This window comes from Nesoenas mayeri, assembly GCF_963082525.1.
Source record: "Nesoenas mayeri genome assembly, chromosome: 1".
NCBI lineage: Eukaryota > Metazoa > Chordata > Aves > Columbiformes > Columbidae > Nesoenas > Nesoenas mayeri.
The window spans coordinates 208,855,567-208,871,874 of record NC_137541.1 but is presented as its reverse complement, the minus strand read 5'-3'; the positions used below and the strand labels follow the sequence as shown (position 1 = coordinate 208,871,874).

General features: G+C 42.6%; 1 protein-coding gene across 3 annotated transcripts in view; it reads right to left on the bottom strand.

Annotated features, from left to right (window-relative positions):
* TENM4 (teneurin transmembrane protein 4) overlaps nucleotides 1-16,308 on the bottom strand; it is a gene marked incomplete at both ends in the record, with an annotated part of 380,135 nt that overhangs the window by 197,883 nt on the left and 165,944 nt on the right. The gene's annotated exons all lie outside the window — the stretch shown is intronic.

The following is a 16,308-nucleotide window of genomic DNA, read 5'->3' as shown; positions in this document are numbered from 1 at the left end:
GCTCTAGCATACCAGCTCCCTAGGGCTTGCTCCCAAGGCTCGGGTGACAATGTGGTGAACACAGAAATACAAGGATTAATATTTATCAACATACCTATAAAACCTACGGAACTGCATTCTGGATGTTTTGCTGTATTCATAGCATATTATACAGGTGGGGTTTTTTTTATTGTTTTATTTTTTAAAATTTTTTTACCTACCAATGATACCCAGAAGCTCTTATAGATACCGCTGACAGTTTTTTTTCCTGAATAACACCAAGGAAAAACTGAGGTAGTGTAAGACCCATCTTGCACACGTGCCTTTGTGCGAGCGCCTATGACTGAGCACTCCTGAGTACAACTCAGCGTCTCCTATTCAGATCAAAGACGCATCCTCAAGATTTGCAAATGAGCAGCGCCGTTTAGATTTGTGTGATATCAGGGCACAGCTCTCTGTAGGTTTCTGAGCCACGCAAAGTGCACACGTGAATCTATTTCAAGGCTTTGCATAAAGACAAGCGAAGTTAAGGAACAAGACAGAATGCTTCAAAAGCAAACACATGTATGAGGAGTACAGAAAATCATATGCTTATACAACTAATCCTTGCCCCTTGAAAATATAAAGCAAAAGAATGTGCCTTCCCGTATCAGTTCTTCTGTCCCCAACATAAACATTTCATATTCAATCAGTATCCAGTTTAGCTTCAGGCTCTCCACGGCTAAATGATCCGATATTTGCTACGCTTGGAATGACATTTCTTTTTTAAGGTAATGCCTTGATATTTTACAGTAGAATTTCTCCAAGGAACTGTACAATGGCACTAGCATCACAGCCACTTAACATAAACAAAACCAGCTAAGAAAGAGCATTTCCATGGCTTACAGTTCTCATTTTACTCACAAAGATACATCTGAACTTGGCAAACACTGTCAGGGACAAGTGGTTAGTTTATTTAAACCTCTGCATCACAAACAGTCTTTTCAAGAGGACTGAAAAGTAATCTGAGTAGTTCTCCAAACCCAGCACGTTTAGGCAATTGAGTAAAATCAGTGATTTTTCCACTTCAGTCTCAATTAGGTCATCCACCATTTACTAACATGAATAACTTTGCACTACTACAACATCACAAAACATAAGAAGACCAAAACTGTCCTTTTAGTGTGTAAGCAGGGACCGGGTTTGTTAATAAAGTCTTAACCATTAAAAAAGAAAATACTTGCTTAAAACCCCCAAACAGCCAGGACGCACAGCAAGGAAGGTCTCCTGAGGACCTGTTCGAAACTCAAACATTTTTATACAGGTACACATACCAAATGGAACGCTACCAACCAGGATACTTTAGGCAGGGTGGCCAGTGTTTTTATCATCTGAAAGGAGTTCATGTTTTTGGCAGAGAAACTGTGCAAGGGAAGAAAGGAAATCAGACTGGGAGCGAGGAATTTGCATCAAGCACTTGGCATTGCTATGTTTGCATAATATCTTTGTGTTCATACGGCCCTCGCTGTCAGAGTACCTGGGTACTTCGTAGCTATTAACCTCATCAAGCCTCATCAGGTAGGAATCTGTTGTTTCTACTTCACGGAAAGCAAAAAGAGATCTACAGCACATTAAAGGACTGATTCAATTCACTTCTTTGGCCATTAAAACGCGATTGTGTGTTAATTCACTTCACTCACTCTATGCTCAGAGGTCCACAAGCCCTAACAGGCACCTCACACACCCCTCGACCAGCAGTTTTTGTGCTAAGCTCAGTACGGATTGTGCTTGCGAATGCCATCCCAGCTGGACCTCTCCATGGACCGAAGTGGGGCCGCTGAGCTCTTACACAGCTCAGGGGCTTCAGTTCCAACCTTTAACCACACAGATGCTTGTAGTTGAAAGTAAAATGACAACTGTTCTGGGTAATCTCAGACAGCAAGCAGTCCCTGTGCCTCTGCTGGCCCTAATGCTCAACCCCAACTCCACCTACCAGATACCTTCATATTACAATGAACTTGTATGAATTGAGCCAGTGTTTTTGGTTTTTGGTTTTCACCAGATCATTTGACTTGCTCTGTCCTTTGGATATCACAGTCTAAAAGTGCCACACAAACTCTTAGGAACACATGCCATTGTTTCCCCAAAAGGACATTGTTTCCCCTCGTCTCCTTTGCAGGAATTCATTGCTTATAAATCATCCTTACAGCAAGACAATAGAAGTGAAGAAGTTGGCATTGTTATGCGTGTAGCAGGAAGGCTACGAACCTTTCTTCTGGGTATTTTAAAACACCTGAGGACAGAAGTGGTAGCCTGGAAGTGCTACAGCTCTTCTGGATGTTCTCCTTCCCCTTGCACAAGTGAATCGACTGTTCCATGTCACCATTCGTTCCTAAACGTTTCAAAGTCTTGCAAAGTCCCAACAAAGAAAATATGGCAGAACTATCTGTAACATAGATACTGTCTGTGTTACCACACAGAGATGAAAGGCCTGCATTAATATGTTAACTTTTGTCTTTGGTTAATAGATTTTGTCTAAATAAAAAGCTTCTTGTGTACAATGATCCCATCATCACAAAGATCATAGAATCAGAGAATCATAGAAGGGTTTGGGTTGGAAGGGACCTTTAAATGTGATCCGTCCAACCCCTCTACCATGGGAGGAGACATCTTCCACTAGACCAGGTTGCTCAAAGCTCTGTCCAACCTGGTCCTGAACACTCACAGGATGGGGCACCCACAGCTTCTCTGGGCAGCCTGTTCCAGTTTCTCACCACTCTCATGGGGAAGAATTTCTTCCTTATATCTAACCTGAATCTCCCCTCTTTCAGTTTAAAACCATTACCCCTTGTCTTGTCAATACAGGCCCTGGTAAAAAGTTCCTCTCCATCTTTCTTCTAAGCCCCCTTTAAGTACTGAAAGGCTGTAAGAAGGTCTCTAATGATGACCCATGAGAATGAGATGCATGTACACCATGCATACCGAAGTGCAAAAATCTAAGAAACAGATAATTATTTAAAAAGCACTTTGATTACTAAGTGGTTTTCAAAGAATTCAGAAAACAGAGCGCAAAAGCCTGAAGCTAGTGCTCCATCCAGGGTTTCTGATTTGATGTTTCCAAGCAGAAAATAAAGCCATAGGGCAAGGAGTCATCATGCAATTTCTGCTGCAGGTATTTAATAACCACAAAAGCCCTCCTGAACAAAGACTCTGATGGGCTTTGGAAACACACTCTGGTAACAGGTATGTCATTAGGAAATCACCCAGTTAAGTGTTTATCTTCGTTGTCTTACAAATACTAAGAGTGCCTGATTGGCAAGTTGGTGGAATATCAAGTCTTCAGCTTGCTCTCCCTAACATAGTCATGCTAAAAAGCCAAGTAGTAACAGCAGTGGATGCTTTGGGTCTCTAAATCTCTGTGGGGTGTGTAAAACTGTTGATGCACACTGTTGTTTGAAGGTTTTAGGAGAACTGCAAATCAGCCTCATTCTGTGCTAAACTGATACAAAAGTCTTGTGGGGAAAAACAAGAAAAGACCACAACCTGGGAAAAACCCTGGAACCATGGATGAGAGGCACAATCACATCCTTTGAAGTGTTAATGTTCTTAAAAGTAAAGCGAAGCCATAAAAATAGTTTGATTCCTGGTGTTCTCAGTCTCCAGGTCAGTTGAACCCACTGTTGACATTTTCCCTTGTTTTTTTCCTCTGCTCAGGTAGATGTGGCTCACAAAGAGCAAATGTCCTCCTAACAGCCCCCATGCTCTTCCCCCTCCACAATATGACACTCAGTAGATATTCAGATATTGAGCGCTCCCCATGTATTAAAAGAGCAGACTCCAATTAACAATCATTAAAGTGTACCCTTTGTAAAATACCATGTGGTTTTCAGTGCCTAGGAAGCCTCATGACATGCACTTTGCAGAAGCTTTGGTTTTATTTCCCATGGCTAATAAAACTCTAGTCTCCTTCTCTCAGAATGGAAACCCTGCATGTGTCCTCTTGGAGTCCTTTCAGAACCAACAACTTCAATGATATAAAGGCATCTGGGACTTCTAGCCCATTATGTTCATGATTTGACATCCAATCTTTGCCTTGCAAACCTTTTCACTGGAGCTAAGCACGAACAAAAAGTGCCTTGAAACTTGTTGAGTGGGTAATAGGATTTTCTGTGGCAGTATAAACCAACTTACCCTTGGTCCTAAGTCACCTCTGGCCATCTTGGTGGCCGGCAGAAGGAGGAAGCCAAACTCCAGCCCTTTCAGGGTTTGATTACTTTGCTGAGTTTGGTATTTCCACTATTAATCTGCTGGACTCAGACTCACTTTAGAAAAGCAAATTTACAAACAGTTTAGCATCAGCTAAATCCAAATAAATCAAAGTCCATATGGGTAGAACTGAGTGTTCAGGATGACAACTCTTTGGGTTTTAACACATTACCTCTTTCTGTACCACATTATTCCTACTGCAGAGCCATTTGTGGAGGTGCTTTTAAGCCAAATAAAGGGGAACATTGTTTCCAAGTTTGTTGTGAAGAGACCCTGGGTTTTGGGTATCTTTGTGTTATTGTCACTTGCTTATGACACAACAAAACGCTGAAGTCAAACCAACTTACTCAGCGGAGTGGAGAACAAAGAAAGCAGTACAGCATTTAGAATGAAAAAGGACAAACAAAGAGAATAATTCACATGGTCAACAGAATGGACATCTCTTGGGACAGGTTGATGGAGCGAAGGAGTTCGCAGGGAGAGGCAGATGAGTGTGATAGATCATGGGGAGAAGAAAAGACGAGATGTGCTTACTGAAGCATCTGAGACCCCAGAAACCACACTGGTCAGCAAAACATTGAAAACCACGCTGCTGGCCCTTTATGAGCTTGTTGCTTTGCGCAAAGCAGCAAGCTAAGTGTAATAAATAACCAAACCAATCAATTATGGTGTTTGAGATTAAGGCTACGGCTGAAGCCACCAGCTGCTTTGATAGCATTTGCTAAATGTGTTCGCACAGAAATTCAGTGTCGCCTTCTGCCTGTCCTGTCAGAACCACGTCCTGCAGGTTCTGCTGCTGTCCTGGATGTTTCCTCCCCTAGGAGAAGCTCCTGGAGAAGCCAAGGAATGAGTAAAATAACAACTGGTTTAAAGTTAACAACCGATCTTGACCCAAACAATGAATAAAGAGTCTCTCAGAACGGAAACTCAACAAAAACAACAAGTTAATCATCACCACCATGAGAGTGAGCCTGGATTTACAGCAAGGCCAGAGAGTAAACGGCACATTGGCAAGACAGAAAGTCTTTTGGGCTTCTCGTTTGCTAAAGCTAGTCAGTCTCTTCGCACTAAGGATGGTCCATATTTTGAATCCATATTTATCAAAGGATGTCAGTATATTTTTCATAAATAATACAAGCGGCCCTCCAGAGCCGCTCCAATCTCATCTCAGCTGTACGAACACTGGGGCTGATCTGGAGAAGAATTTGGCTCCATTGGTTTCTACAGGCACCTCCCTGCAAAGCCAAAGCCAACACAAGCCAAAGGACCGTTCCTGGTAGGACACTGGTTTTCCAAAGCCCCCCAGTGCAGCATGGGGCAAAGGAGAAAATGGGAAAAAACATTGTGGGAAGGAACAGCTGAGACACACCGATGCCATAAAGAACAAGAATAAAAATGAGAAACAAAGGGGAGGCATGTAAGGAAAATTCAGAATGAGAGAAAATGAGCAAAAGAAGATGAGGAAAAAGCGAAGCAAAGTGAAGGAAAAAAGCAAAAAGAGACTTGGAATAGGAAAACCAGCTGGAGCTCAGGCAGTGGTTGAGAAGACATTTACACAGCTTGTTGCTTTGCTCTCCCCTCTTTCAGTGGAATCAAGCATAAGATATGTGGTGGTTACATATTTCTCTTTAACCCTCAGGTTCAACAGTCAGCCTTGTAATAACACATTCTCTAAAATGAGACCTGAGGTTTGCTCTTTCTCCTAATTGAAAAAAAGCTGAATTCCACCACTGAATTACTCAGGGCTAATTTCGACTAAAGAAAATGTATTGCTTTCACTCCTGTCTCCGGAATAAACTTGACTGTAATTATCTGGGTAACTGTCTCTCTCTACACTGAAATTATGTGATTTCTGTAGAAGTGCGAGAATTGACTGTTGCAGAATTAATCATATTTTTGTGACATTCAATGTTATGAAAAGGAGCCTTTCAGAATGAAATAATCACTGGTTTGTCAATCTTCAATAAATCAAGGAAGAGGCACGCAAGATCAAGGAGAATAGAAACGGTAAAACAAACATTTAAAAAAATAAAGTAAATAAATCAGTTATTTTTTCTTTCACACCGCTGTTCCATTTCAGTGCTGGACATGGCTCTTGTGTCCCAGTGTGGACCAACACAGCAAGAGCCAAGGATTGAAGCCCTATGGGTTTCATAATGGGGTAAAAGCAGTGAGTCTGGATGCGGCATATTGTACCCACTCCCCTTGTTTGTAAGATCAAGTCGTGGACCAGACAGATCCAAGCTGCTGATCATCTAAGAGCACGGGACATTTGGAGTGTTGGAGTAATTTCATACCTGGGTAACTAACAGGTTCTCAGGTCTGGAATTGAAACTGAGGATCCTGACTATAGTGAGGGTGGTGAGATCCTGCCCCATGTTGGCGAGAGAGGTGGTGGATGAACCATCCCTGGAGACATCCCAGGCCAGGCTGGAAGGGGCTCTGAGCAACCTGATCTGGTGAAGATGTCCCTGCTCATGGCAGGGGTGGCACTGGATGAGCTTTGAAGGTCCCTTCCAACCCAAACTATTCTGTGATTCTACAATTCTACAATTCTAAGATTCTATGACTAAAAATCCCAATAGTTCACAGCATCAGGAATTCACACCATTTACACATACGCAACCCAGGTCACTGAGCCAGAGGCTGTGGGGAAGAAGAGAGGTATTCCTGCAAGGCCAGTTCTTATGTGGAATTTGGCAGTTACCTTGTGACTGAAAACGGCACAGCACTCCATGTTTCTAGCATTTAAAATTATTTCCTGTGAGTAAATACTCTCCTTCCATGGCTTTAAGCTCTTCCCTGAGGAATAAAAACCTGACTTCTGAAATGATCCTCTGCTTGAACGAATGCACACTGTGCTCTCCACAACTGAGATGGATCAGGGCTGCTGTTCAGTTAGAAATATAAAATTCAGAGGTCACAAAGGAACGGTGCCCAAAAGGAAGTTTGATTACACATTGTTTAAGTGAAGACCCACAGCTTGTGGCTGGGAGGTCCCATAGCTCTGCTTCCTGGCCTCTTGATTTGACACAAGACAACAGTTTATAGAAATAAAGGCACAAGGAGGGACTGCGAACTGGCTGAAGGGAAGAAGCCAGAGAGTCGTGGTCAATGGGGCAGAGTCCCGTTGAGGCCTGGATCTAGTGCAGTGCCTCAGGGGCCGGTATTACTCAATATATTCATCAGTGATTTGGACAAGGGAATAGAGTGACTGTCAGCGAGTTTGCTGGTGACACCAAGCTGGGAGGAGTGGCTGACACGCCAGAGGCTGTGCTGCCATCAGAGACCTGGACAGGCTGAGAGTTGGGCAGGAAAACATTTAATGAAATAGAGTAAGGGCAAGTGTAGAGTCTTGTATCTGGGCAGGAACAACCCCAGGTTCCAGTGTAAGTTGGGGAATGACCTGTTGGAGAGCAGTGTAGGGGAAAGGGACCTGAGGGTCCTGGGGACAGCAGGATGACCATGAGCCAGCACTGGGCCCTTGTGGCCAGGAAGCCAATGGTACCTGGGGTGGATTAGAAGGGGGTGGTCAGTAGGTCAGAGAGGTTCTCCTGCCCCTCTGCTCTGCCCTGGGGAGACCACACCTGGAATATTGTGTCCAGTTGTGGCCTCTCATTTCCAGCAGGACAGGGAACTGCTGGAGAGAGTCCAGCGCAGGGCAACAAAGATGCTGAAGGGAGTGGAGCATCTCCCGTGTGAGGAAAGGCTGAGGGAGCTGGGGCTCTGGAGCTGGACAAGAGGACACTGAGGGGTGACCTCATTCATGTTTCCAGATATATAAAGGGTGAGTGTCAGGAGGATGGAGCCAGGCTCTTCTCGGTGACAACCAATGGTAGGACAAGGGGTAATGAGTTCAAACTGGAACACAAGAGGTTCCACTTATAATTTGAGAAGAAACTTCTTCATGGTGAGAGTGGCAGAGCCTGGCCCAGGCTGCCCAGGGAGGTTGTGGAGTCTCCTTCTCTGCAGACATTCCAACCCGCCTGGACACCTTCCTGTGTAACCTCATCTGGGTGTTCCTGCTCCATGGGGGGACTGCACTGGATGAGCTTTCCAGGTCCCTTCCAATCCCTGACATTCTGTGATTCTGTGATTTAGGGTAATGCTCCCTATGGTAAATTTCCCAGCTGCCCCCTTTCCTGACTGCTCAGTGATCCACCTTCAGTGAGAAAAAAATAAAGGGTTTACAAGCCTTCCTCAGTGATTGGGGCTGGAGATGCTCTGCTGGGCTGGGCTACGAGTTCTTCACACTGAGAACTGGAGAAGCCGTAGGTGAAAGGAGAAGAATGAGGGATTTAGATGACAAATCAGAGAGGCAGCTGTGTTGTGCTTGTTTGTGGGGTTTTTTTTTAGGACCTCTAATGTCCTAAAGCTCAGTCAGACACATGCTATGGGATAGATACATCCAGTAATACCTGGAACCCTGTCTGCTGCCTGACCATTCCTCCACGTCCAGACCTCAAACCATGCAAGTACCAGAAGTGGTTCTTCCAGAGATAATTCGGTTTTCCTCTTCCCTCAATCAGAATCACCATATACGAAGGAGGAATTCAAACGATGGCGAGCTTTCTACCTCTTAATTTTGCCACCAGAGTGAGAAGAGCCTCTTGGGAAAACAAAGCACTGTGGTAATTACCTAAAGTCCTGGCTGCAAACGCATTTACTTGCTGTGATTTGACACAAAACAGTTATTCTTTCACCCCTCCTGACTGAAGCGCTGTATCAAAGATTTCCTAGATAGAAGCAGATGGTCTACCAAACAGTATTAGCTCCTTCTTAGGAAAGCACTTTATATTTTAATTTAATTCCCAACTGCTCTTAATAGGGAAGAAAAAAAGCTTCCAGCTGAAGCATCACATTTCTTTGAAACCTTCAAGGAAGTGACTAGAAAGACATGTTATAAAATGAAGCAGTTAAACTCAATGTTTGTTCAATGTAAAGAGTCAGCACTTCCTATTCAGTGTCTTCCTAATTACCCCTGGGGATCAAAGACTTTGGAGTGATTGCCTGTCCATTCAAACCGCTAATAGATGATCGCTGGTCCCTCCAGTGCTACTGTAGCTGGATGCTTGTAGTTTCCCACAAGAAAGGGAAAAATGCAGTTTTAAATGAGCACATTTGAATATTTTTATGGGTATTTTTAGGAGGATTTTTTTTAAGTGTTAAGCTAAAGAAAAAAATAGACATAAAAGTTGTGTGGCTTATCCTGCTTAAATACAATCGGTCATTTCCTTTACCATCTACACCATTGTGAAAATAGAACACGAGTCGAAAAATGGAGCTCGGCAACACTTTGCTGCTATTCAGCAGCTTACTGCACTGAATAAACTTATTTCAGTGCCCACAGCTCTAGTAAATTTGGTGTTACACATGCTCAGGCCTTTCTCAGTAAAATAATATTTTCCCTTCTAGATACCCTTTCTGGCACAGACCACATTACTATAAATATTACTGAGATATTTCTTCAAGATCAAAGTCAATTATAAGATGGTCCCACCGTACCTCTAAATGGAGTTTTAATTTGTGTGTATAATATTAGAAATAATGATTTTCCCATTGGGGTACTCACTTCAATTAGAGAAATGAGGACAGGCAACCGTACCAAAGGGCCTCCTACCTTACTCTGCAATTACTGAAATTCTGGGCTAGCCTGTTGTGGACATTATAATTTTATAAATACCGTTACATTACATACATATGAACTGTGAGACCCTAATTAAAAAGGCTGTAATTTACAGAGGTAAATCAACAACCTCTAGCATGTTTCTTTCCTTATTATCACTACCAGACAATGTCAGAAAACCTGCATTCCCAAATTAATATAATAATAGGTCATGGAAAGCCTAAAAAATACAGTTTTGCTGTTTAAAAGTCACAAACAATACCAGGCTGCTTCTGTCACCCCAGCACAACAGAGGTGGGATCAGAGTTTAAATCCAGTATCCTTGTTTAAGGGTTAAGATCTAAATATTGTTGTAGAATTTGATGCGTGAGCTGATCTCCGAGACGGCTGTTTGCTCATCTGTCCTTCTGAACACGAACGGGATTTTATTCTAAAGACAAGCACAGGATTTGAAAGTGCTGTGATTTAATCCTAAAATCAGTTGAAAACTGCATTAGTGTTATCACCACGCACACTCTAATAGCACCGGAGCCCCACTTGGGCTGTGCTAGTTGGTGTAAGAAAAATTAATAAAATGTCAGTTTTGGAATCCCTTGATGTCCAAAGCACTTGAGCTTTACTCAGCCTGAGTAGATGTAGGGACTTCAGTGCATGACAGAAGTGCTTCAAATTCAGTAGGAATTTACACGTACTGTAGATCAGGGACAGAGTGTTCATCAGCATCATCAAAACTGAGCTCTGGAGCAGAATCCTATCGGTTTGGTGACTTTTGGAAGAGATCTGAAAAAATTTAATCTGCACATGTATTCAGGAGTATCTCACAGAATCACAGAATGTCAGGGATTGGAAGGGACCTCGAAAGCTCATCCAGTGCAATCCCCCCATGGAGCAGGAACACCCAGATGAGGTTACACAGGAAGGTGTCCAGGCGGGTTGGAATGTCTGCAGAGAAGGAGACTCCACAACCCCCTGGGCAGCCTGGGCCAGGCTCTGGCACCCTCACCATGAAGAAGTTTCTTCTCAAATTATAAGTGGAACCTCTTGTGTTCTAGTTTGTACCCATTACCCTTTCTCCTGTCATTGGTTGTCACCAAGAAGAGCCTGGCTCCATCCTCCTGACACTCACCCTTTATATATCTGGAAACATTAACGAGGTCACCCCTCAGTCTCCTTTTCTCCAAGCTCCAGAGCCCCAGCTCCCTCAGCCTTTCCTCACATGGGAGATGCTCCACTCCCCTCAGCATCTTTGTTGCCCTCTCATTGTTTTACCTGCTTTGGACAGCAAATGCACTGGTATGTTTAAACCAGGCTAAGAATGTTTTAGTTTTCTATTTTTTCTTGAAAAACAAGTAGGTTGTTCCAACGGTTCATTTGAAGAGCGTAAAATCCTTTTTTTTCCTGTATAAAATGGATACAAACATACAGTCTGGGAAAGCTGATAAAGTGGGTGGCACAGCACAATTAATGACACTAGAAATATCTTTTTTCTGTTCAGAGACCATGGGTAAAATCCAGCCCAGCACTTTCAGGTACTATATATCTAAGCGAATGGTTCAGATCAGTGTGAAAAGCTCTCTCAAGAATGAAACTTAACACAACCTGATGATTTGTTCCCTTGGACTTAGAAGTAAATCCAGCACATAGATCAAGGCAAGCGCTGGCAAGTGCAACCCACAGTGTTCTCTTAAAAGGCCCACGGCCGTATTTATATTTAATTACACCTAAAAAAAAGCATTTGCTGAAGAAACTCAAAGTTCGCCAAGTCAAGCACTCAAAAGTGAGCATAGAACAGAATTAAGATGGCTTGTGTGATTTCAGATCAGCCCCTGTATGCATATGTACTCCGTAATAGCCTTTAATTCCCTCATCACAGGCTATTTTTTCTTACCACTGGCCCAGTGCTGAGCAGAACAATTGCACAGAAATTACCACTCAACCCTCGCAACTGCGGCACTGTAGCGGGTTCAATTGCTTTCTAGGGATGCCATATGTGCAGCCTGGCTGGGAGCAGTAGGACTGGGTTGGAAAGGGAAGGAATCCACTCAGTGAAGACAATTTTGCTGCTGAAATCTAAATAGGTCCCTACCGAGCACATGTGAACTCAGATTTTCCAGTTTTGTGGCTGCCAGCTCGAGGTGGATCGGTGCTGTGATAAAGCAGACAATTGTTTGTTTTTCCTAATAGAAAATTGATGCCATGATTCTTCCTCGCCTCCATGTTTCTGCGATATGAATATAAAATAACAGTAGATGACCATGAGCCAGCACTGGGCCCTTGTGGCCAGGAAGGCCAGTGGTACCTGGGATGGATGAGAAGGGAAGGATGGTCAGTAGGTCAGAGAGGTTCTCCTGCCCCTCTGCTCTGCCCTGGGGAGACCACACCTGGAATCTTGTGTCCAGTTGTGGCCCCTCAGTTCCAGCAGGACAGGGAACTGCTGGAGAGAGTCCAGCGCAGGGCAACAAAGATGCTGAAGGGAGTGGAGCATCTCCCATGTGAGGAAAGGCTGAGGGAGCTGGGGCTCTGGAGCTGGACAAGAGGACACTGAGGGGTGACCTCATTCATGTTTCCAGATATATAAAGGGTGAGTGTCAGGAGGATGGAGCCAGGCTCTTCTCAGTGACAACCAGTGATAGGACAAGGGGTAATGGATTCAAACTGGAACACAAGAGGTTCCACTTAAATTTGAGAAGAAACTTCTTATCAGTGAGGGTGGCAGAGCCTGGCCCAGGCTGCCCAGGGAGGTTGTGGAGTCTCCTTCTCTGCGGACATTCCAACCCGCCTGGACACCTTCCTGTGTAACCTCATCTGGGTGTTCCTGCTCCATGGGGGGATTGCACTGAATGAGCTTTCGAGGTCCCTTCCAATCCCTGACATTCTGTGATTCTGTGAGATCCAACAGGAAAGTTTTGCATAAGACTACACTGGCAGTAGGGATTCCAGACCCTGACTCCCTCAGGTCTATTTAGGGTAAGTTCACTTGCAATCACTTAGGCCTTGATAATTTTATCATCAGATAAGAATTTATCAAAGGACATAGCAGACATTTGTCCAGGACATAGTACACCATTTTGTCCCTTCATCCCCAAAGACTATGTTGATAGCGGTGAATTAAAAAGCACCAAGCAGTGGAACCTGATAGTCCATTCCAGGATTGTCTAACTCATTTTCACCAGGAGCCAAACCAGCCTTGTAGTTGCCTTCGAAGGGCTGAATATAATTTTAGGACTGTAAAATTGTAACTACTCCTACCTTTATACAGTCTTAAAATTATCTTTGTCCATTTGAAAGCAAGTGCAAGGCTGATGTGGCCCCTGGTGAAAATGAGTTTGACACCCCGGTCTATACCATTTGTTAGAATGGACCCAACCATGGTTTGGGCTTAGGTCAGCCAACATCTTCTGAATTCCTGTGCACAGTTCCGCTAGCAAGGACCAGAGATCATCCTCAATAGATAGTTTGGGTGTGACCATCCATAAGAGTTTTACAGTATAGAAATGCACCTATTCTGGACCCGCTGGGTGCCCAGAATGGTCCCTTGGACGTGTTTCACAACCTGGAGAAGCTCATGATCCAGCTTGACCAGAGAAGGTGCACTAATATAAATAAACTGTTACTGACCACTTGTATTAATAGTTTGGAACATTATTATGCTTAGATTGTGGGATTTTTTCACCAAAAGCCTCAGCAAGCTCTTTTGATGCTTGATTTCATTGTCATTTCTGCCATAATTAAACAAGATCCACTGATAGTCCAATTAGAGTTTCTTTTAAAATATTTAGCGTGAGCGTAGCCATCATCTCTGCAAATTGCCTTGTTCTGCTTTGCTTTTTGAAGAGTCTCTTCGCGTGATGAAGTGATGCTACAGTTAAGCAAGGTGCGATGCTGCTGGTGTGTGACGTGCTACCATGTTTGAAAACAGCTGACATATGCTGTTCTCAGCATCCTTCCTTGCAAAAGCTTCTTACTGCAATAAGGACAGGCTTGGAAGTTAAAATATGATAAAACCAAATAAAGCACAAGATGACAGGAAATGTTGGTGATGCTGGGAGAGTTTATTAGTTTTTCACCTGAACACAGATTCAACAGTCTCTAAATATCTATTTATTGAGCATCAGATTCTGATATCTCACAGTGAACTCTCTAAGTGGTCCTTTTGGAGCTTTTAAGTTTCAGCATAAACAGTGGTGTGGGAATCTTGTCACAGAGAGAGAGAATCAATTGGACTTTTTGTTCTTTATTTTACAGGTCATCTAGCACGTTACCTTGGTAATATACTTAACGACAACACTTCGCTTAACACTATAAAGATGTATATCTACCACATAGCTCAACTTTAACTCCAGGTACAAACCTTAGAGAATGCATCGCTGCACATATCCAGTAGAAATGTATGACCTGGCTGCAAATCAGGCTTTTGAAAACATCTTCTAATTTATGCTAGAAAAGGATGGGAGAGAAACACTAAACTCTAACTGAGGAATATTTTTCACTGCCAGTGACATCCCTCTTACGACTAGTTACCCACAAAAAATGTATGGTATTTAAAAACGCTGGAAGAAAGCCCATTAGGAGAAACATTTCTTTCTGTCTCCACTTAACTGCAATTAAATGCTGTTATTTCACACTAATTAGTATGAAATAAAAACACGGGCTCGAGGAGAACTCCTTCCAGTAGATATTAAGATCTGTAAAATTGATTCCTTTGCAGCGTCTGTGTGCAAAGGTCAATCTGAGCCGTGAAATGAAGATTATCGCAGCACATCTGTGCCACTGTCATAAAGGCAAGGCCAGCACTTTCGGTGTCAGCGTGCTGTTATTTTCCTTTTCTGGGGGCTTACAGCAACTATAAAAACTCACTAAAAGCAGCTGATAAAAGGGTATAAAAGCTGAGAGGCCGCATCTTATAATTGAACAAAAACAGATGGAATTAAACTCATCCCTCCTCGTATTAAAGATTCTTAAATTTATGGAAGGATCAGGCATCTAAAGGACTGAGTGTGACGGGTTTCGTGGAGCACTGATGCAAACTCCAAAATCTGGATATACAGCCCCAACCTGCTTTCGACCCGTAAAAGAATCATTCATATTGGTGGTCTGCTGCTAAATACAAGTTATTCTTCCAGTGAACCAACAGCGATGAAAGAGGAGCAGACTTGGACAAAAGCACCTCTTCACTCAGTGTCAAAACAAAACAATAAGCAGAAATAAGAAAAAGTAATAGATAAAACCCCAGGACAATAGGGAAGCAGAGAATAATCTACAGAAATCTAAGACCATGCAGAGAAATGATAAAAGAAGCTGAGGATGCGAAGAAAAAATATATGGCTTGAAAAATGCAAAGAACAATAGAACATTTTTTAAGTGTAAACTGAGCAACAATATCGCTATTTACTTGATGGAGATGGGGAAATTGGTAATAATCTTATGTTAAAGGCTGAAGTGTTCAGTAAGAATTCTTGTTCTGCTCTTGGAAAATAACTATGATAATGCAATTATTCCACAGGAAATCAGTTCTTTTCCAGTCCATTAATAACCAAGAATTATATTAAACTACATCTATTCAAGGACAAACATTTTTAAATCTGCAGGCTCATTTAACTTGTACCCAGTAAATGAGACGAGCTGGCAGAAGAGAAATCTGAGTCACTGATTAATACTGAACCAGCTACCAAGAGATTAGAACAGGGTTAATGCTGTACAAATATTTAAGAAGGGTAAAGAAGAGGATGGAAGTCACTTATATTGGGTAGCCTGACATCTATCACAGACAAAATAATGGAAGACATAACACAGAATTCAACTGATGAAGAATAAAGAAAGTGAATGTATGGTAACTCAGGCCAAACATATTGCTTTTCTGAAAAATAGATCTCAACAAGCAAAGAGTTACTCATTTTTTGACATGATTATGGTTTAATAGGATACGCGATTTCATTTGGTATGATTTTTGATATTTGGCCTGAAATTATCCAACATTTACATCAATGTTACCTAAGTTAATACAAAATTATGGATGACTAAACATGCTGGTGAGTCAAAGACTATTCAAGCGACAATGATGAGGATGGAACAGATAAACAGAAGAGCTGGGCAGCTCCTAAATTCGAATGATTCAAACAAATGTGCGTGAGGTTCAAACAAATGTGTCCAAGGTGAGTGTGTACGCTTAGGATAATGGATCGCAAGTTGTCTGTGAGATGGGAAACTGGCTTCTAGAAAGCAGAGAGTTAAAATGCAGAAGATGATGCTGTATAACAAACCCCTAATGTAATTTCTATAGCCAAAAAGATATAATGAGATCCTTACACGTGTAAGATGGGAAATAGTGAACTGAGGTAAGTTTGTGACTTACCTGTGTAAAAATGGGAGAATAAGGAGCTGAAGTTTACTGGCCTGCAGTGTCCTAAGAGGTCAGTCTATGTGATGATAGTGTTAATGGCTTTTAACATTGAAAATTA